We start from the raw sequence: 5,854 nt of genomic DNA, 5'->3' as shown, positions 1-5,854 counted from the left end.
CATGGGATTGTGCTGATTTTTCTGTGTTGTTCGATTTTTTGGGCTGTTGTTGTGGCCTTTTGACCAGGGGTAGTGAGTGGTGCATGGGCCTAGTCTTTCTGTGGGGTGTCTTGAATTTAAACATCATGGAGGGCTTGGATGGCATGGGATAGTGCTGATTTTTATGTGGTTTTTGAGTTTTTGGGGTGTATAACTGAACTGATGTTCCTCTGTCTTCCATTGCTTTTAGGTGCACAAGACTCAAGAGAACCACCAGTGCCAGGAAGAAGTCCTGCAGCGGTGTGTGTGTGCAGCATAACGTCACGCCTGGCCACAGACAACTCTGCAACTCGTGCAACTGCGGCCTGCTGTCCTGACCTCTGAAGAAGATGGCCCCAAAAAAAGTTCCCCGTAGCTCCTCTAGCAAGAAAGTTGCCAGTAAGGAGCAGAAGAAGCAAGTTACCAAGGAGACTGGTGTGCCGCCCGCCACAATTTTTGGGAGTAAAAAAAAAGTACGCCTGCAGCAGCAGCGGGATCTGCTGGGGACCAAGCTGGGAGCAGCAGCCCCGCACCATTGGGCTCAGTGCCACCACCACCACGCCAACTTAAGTCCAAGCCCTTGAGTGCTGCAGAGGCACTTAGTCTAGTTGTTCAATCACCATCGACCAGTGCTGTTGGCTCATCGCAAGAAAGTAGCAGCAATGTCCCTCAATCAACACAGGTTGTTGTAACTCATCTGACGAGTGTTGAACAACCACAGCCGCAACAACAACTACATGTGCAAGTACAAGCCCAAGTACATGTGGAAGGAGAGGCAGCGCAAGGAGATGCGCAAGCAGAGGTGCATGGAGGGTCACAAGTGCCCACAATAGTTGTTCCTCCCGAAATAGGGGCACATCAGGAAATCGACAATCAAGCCAAGGTATCATTTGAGGAAGCCACTCCTCCAGATGATCATTCATTGTCTTCCACATCCCTAGCAAGGAAAAGATCAAGGGTGGTGGCTACATCTTGTTCAAACCCACCTCCTTCTGATGATACGGATCTAAATTGGGAACCATCACTGCCGTCTGAGAGTGAGGCACACCATGATCTGACAAAGGTAGTTAAGCGTAAAAGGAAGGTCGTCGAAAAACTCATAGTTATGGAGTGTGATGAGGCTCAACAAGAAATGGTGGATACTCCTGCTGATGAAGACTCTCACGACGACGACGCAGTCATCATAAAGGTCACTGCAGCCCCAGCGGGCATGCAGCAAACAGATATTTTGACCCTAGCCCGAGAAACTGCTGAGCGTGATGATGATGTTGTCGACGAGGAGGCAATGGAAAGACCACAATCATTGGAGTTAACTAGTACACCAACACCTACCGCTTCCATATTTCTTCCTCGCCAGAAGGGACCTCCCTCCACCTCGACCTCAATTAGTGGTGGTGAAAGTGCACAACGTAGTAAAGTTCGGCAATCCACATCCTCCACTTCATCTGGCATTAGCAGCATGACCACCACCACCAGTATCGCCGCCTCCTCCGGCTCCCACAGACATTTTTGGGACTTCTTTAGTGTTTGCCCAAAAAGGGAAAACTTTGCCATTTGTAGCATTTGTAAGCATGCAGTTAGTCGTGGTAAGTTTGGTACCAACTATGGTACCGGAGGCCAGAGAGGTTATCTTAGGAGACAGCACGCTGTCCAATGGTTTGGGCACCTAAAGGAGATCAAGGAAGCCCGAATTGCAAGTCAAGAAAACATTGATGTTTCATCTGATGATGACGAGGAGGAAGAAGTGTCAAACACTTCACTTACACCCAGTACCCCTGTCAGCAGCACACCCCCTGTGAGCCACACTAAGAGTGTGGGAGAGAGTGAGACACCAATGCGAAAAAGTTAATCAGCGAGCGTAACTGGGTCGAAGAAGTCATCATCATCATCATCCCGTAAAAGCATGGTCCAGGGCAACATTAGAAGCATGTTGTTTTCAGCAGCGCCACATGGTCGCAGCCACCCAATGACCTGTCTGTATAACAGTAGGCTGGCTAAAATGCTAGCTCTGGACCTTCTCCCTTTTTCTTTTGTAGAAGGGGCTGGTTTTCTAGAATTAGTGGCAGCGCTCTGCCCTAAATGGAAGGTTCCTAGCCGGTTCTATTTTGCCAGAGTTGCGGTTCCAGCACTACATGAAGATGTGCTGGAGGTGATTGGGGCAGCTTTGCAGAAGAGTGCTGTTCACACTATACATCTGACAACAGACATGTGGACCAGTGGTGCAGGTCATGATTACATGTGCATCACTGCACACTGGGTCTCTTTTTCAGGGGTTAAAGCAAAGCTAAACGCAGGTGTTGACCCGGACCAAGTTTTTAAAGCTGCTCGGAAACATGCAACACTAGCCATGTTTGGCTTGGAGAAACGTCATACAGCACAAAACATTTTGAATGAGTTTAACACAAAGGTCTTTCACTGGCTGTCCCCCAAAAAACGCCAGATTGGTTATGTTTCCACGGATATTACTTAGAACATCCTGATAAATAATTATTAATTCATATATATGTCCAATGATTAGAAACATTTTTGATGCCCACTATATTAGGAACGCGAATGTCCTCAATGTCTCCAAGTACTATTTTGATTTGGAACAATTTGAGAACTTGATCATTGTTACGCGCCATATTTAAATGGGACAGGCTTTGGATCTTTGAGATCCAACCAGTCCTATTTCGAGATCTATCAACAGCAGGAATCATCGAGCAGATTGCAAACATCATATCTACGTATCGTTAGTTTTTTCACTTCTGTGGTATATTTACACACATACATCCATAGGAATAACGTTAAATATCGATTTAACGTTTTGGATCTTTTTTCAATATATCATTGTTGTCCAAAATTAATACAAAAAATTCCTTTTTGAGATAATCGGTATTATTATTAATACTTGACGAACAAACCATATACGCTCTTTATAAACACACGCGCCTTTAGCCTTCTGGGATTGACCATACTCGAGCGTTTTTACGCGCCATCTTGGAACAGGGTACTTTTACATCGTTTCCGTCCCATTAGTCCTACTTCTAGATCATCGGCACCACGAGTGTTACCGGCTTTTTTCGCGCCAAACTTTTCTTTAAATAAGGAATTAGCCACCCGGTGGCTATCTTCTGTTTACGTGGAGGACGGGTCCCCACACGACGAACCTCGGAGCAGCACCATCTTGCTGTCCGCCTTCTACCATTTGATTCACGGTAAGAACCTCGCTACGTTGGGTATGCTGGGTACACCGAGAATTTATGATATTAAATACTGTCTCGCTCTTTACCAACAGTGAGACTTTATAATATTAATTCCTTACCATGACTCTATTTTCAGAGCCTCTTTTAATCCCCACAACAAGGCGCCATCATCAGTTGACCTGTTTAAAGCGTGAATACCACTAACCGCTACGTTATTTTAAACTAAGGTAATTGAGACATTTATAATGAATCTCCAAGCATTAGTTGAATAGATACAAGATCACTGCTGAGACTAAAGCCATTATTAATGATTAGTAAGCCCGTTTCCCTTTTTTATCTTCTAGCCCATTTTTCCATCTATCCGATATGAAATATCTACATAACTGCCATCAACGTCTCTCTAAAGATTAACCCTTATACATCATAATTCGCATTCTCCATCTGGGAATTTTCAGGTACAGAGATGGCACTAATGAATTAAATACCTGTACTATACATTATCTATTTATCGTCTATTTCAGCCATATATAGATGCGTACTCTTTACAGAACAACTAATTTTCCAGTAAATTTGGTCCCTATTTTCTCCCCCTTCTTCTTTTTTTCCACCACGGCTTTCATTCATCCAGCAGCTGTGAGATTGCGCTTGGGATCCTAATAGTGCATACTTTGACCAGGAATGAGCAGACTGCCCCTGGCGGTGGAATCGTTATATCATACGATCGTCAAAAGTGTTTAGAACATTAACACAAATATCAGGTGAATATTCAAGCATAGGCACTGAATAGTTACGAATCTACCCAATACCTTTTAACCAACATTGTTGTCACGTGCGGGGTCTATCTCATTGAGTATTCCATCCATCTCCTTCTCACCGTTCTAGTGATTCTTTCTGAACCTGCAGTACTATCCATATGTCTTGTGCAGAATGTTTGACCCATTGTGTTTAACCTTAGATGAATATGTCTTAGGTTCCCTCCATTTACTAGTGTTATTTTCATTATTAGGAACCCTACCATCCGATAATTATATATTCATCCAAAATAATTATATGAAGATTTCACCTTCAGTGTTCTTACTGCATGGATAGAGTCTCCATTGTTGTAAGTATTGCTGTCCATTGAGTATTATGTTATGTTACATCATGACTTCCTTTAACACGTAATGAGAGTCAAGCGACCAAATATGTTTGTAATGTTTAACATCTTAAAAGACAAACATCCAATCTTATATACTGTGAATTGAGTAAACATCAGCCAGAATATAGAAGTTCCATTGGGTGTTCATAAATGATGGGGCTTGTTCTCAATGACTTATTCATGATGGTCTTATGCTGAGTCAGATACTGTACAATCGCCAGATGTTAATCTGCCAATCATTGGCTTTGAGTGTACAAATCGTTAGTCATGGTCAGTTGTAAAGTAAGGAATGATGTTTTAAATGCGTTAGTAACAGTAAATAGGGTTTTTGCCACCTTGTTATATTTTCGCTGATATGTTGACACAAAATCATGAATGTATAGATAATATATATTTTTTATTTCTTCCCTTATGAATATATTTCAGGATTTAATCTGTGTCTCCTGAAGAAGGCGGTCCTCTGCCGAAACGCGCGTCGAGTTTTTATGCTTTTTTTCATTATTTATGTCACTATACCTATGTTTTTGTCGATAACCTTCACTGTGTTGAATATAAGTTTTATGCTAATTGTTTATTAGAACTGTATGTAACCTAAGAACTTTTTATACCCATCATATGGTTTGGCCTTTTGGTCATTCACAATATGATTTTTAAATACATTGATTAAAAATATACTTTTTATACAAATTTGACAATTTTTTGATTGTTCCTTCTTAATCACTGGTCTGACCTGATTGTTCACTCATATGCTTAGATGTCCTAGGACTTTTTCTCGCACCTGTTGCTACCCTGCCCTAGGAGTCTATAGATCTTCACTACCCAGGGGGTCTTTGTTATTTTCACCTGCCAATGTAGTTAAGGCCATGGAGCTGGGTCACTATTTCAGAGTGCCGTGTTTGGCGCACTGTATAAACCTGGTTGTTAAAAAATTCTTGAGTGATGAAGACAGTCCAGCGTGCGAGTTAGTGGCCACCTGCCGAAGAATGTGCAGCCATTTCAGTCATTCTTTTAAGGCCCGGAAGCATCTGAGGGGCCTGCTACATGAACGTCGAATGCCAGTGAAAGCACTCATCCAGGAGGTGCCAACACGTTGGAACTCAACCTTCTACATGCTTGAGCGTCTGTATGAGCAGTTTACTGTACTCGATCAGTATTTCTTAACACTGGGTAAAGCTCAGAAGGACCTGAGGCTAGATGCGGCGCAATGGGAGCTAGTTAAAAGCCTGACAGACATGCTTCGTCCTTTTGAGGTCTTCACACGTGCAGTCAGCAGGGAGGACTGTAATTTGGGAAAAGCTATCCCATTGTTGCGCATGCTGGAGCACCAACTGAAGGCGGTGTCTTCTATGTTTCAAAAAGATGAAGAAAAGCAAGAAGCTTTTGTTTTGGCGGAGAAATTATTACAGCGCCTACTTGGCGATGAACGTCTTCAAATGATCCACTCAGAAAAGCATTACATTTGTGCTACTATTCGGATCCACGCTACAAAAAGGCACTGGCAGGCAGAGCATTC

The 5,854-nt window shown here is 42.9% G+C and overlaps 1 pseudogene; it reads left to right on the top strand.

Moving 5' to 3' along the window:
• Positions 1 to 368: 368 nt before the first annotated feature.
• Positions 369 to 3,407, top strand: LOC147736461 (uncharacterized; annotated as a pseudogene).
• Positions 3,408 to 5,854: the final 2,447 nt, after the last annotated feature.

The sequence above is a fragment of the Lissotriton vulgaris genome, chromosome 1_2 (genome assembly GCF_964263255.1).
Source record: "Lissotriton vulgaris chromosome 1_2, aLisVul1.2, whole genome shotgun sequence".
Classification (NCBI taxonomy): Eukaryota; Metazoa; Chordata; class Amphibia; order Caudata; family Salamandridae; genus Lissotriton; species Lissotriton vulgaris.
The sequence above is the reverse complement of the archived record's forward strand: the minus strand, read 5'-3'. Positions and strand labels throughout refer to the sequence as shown.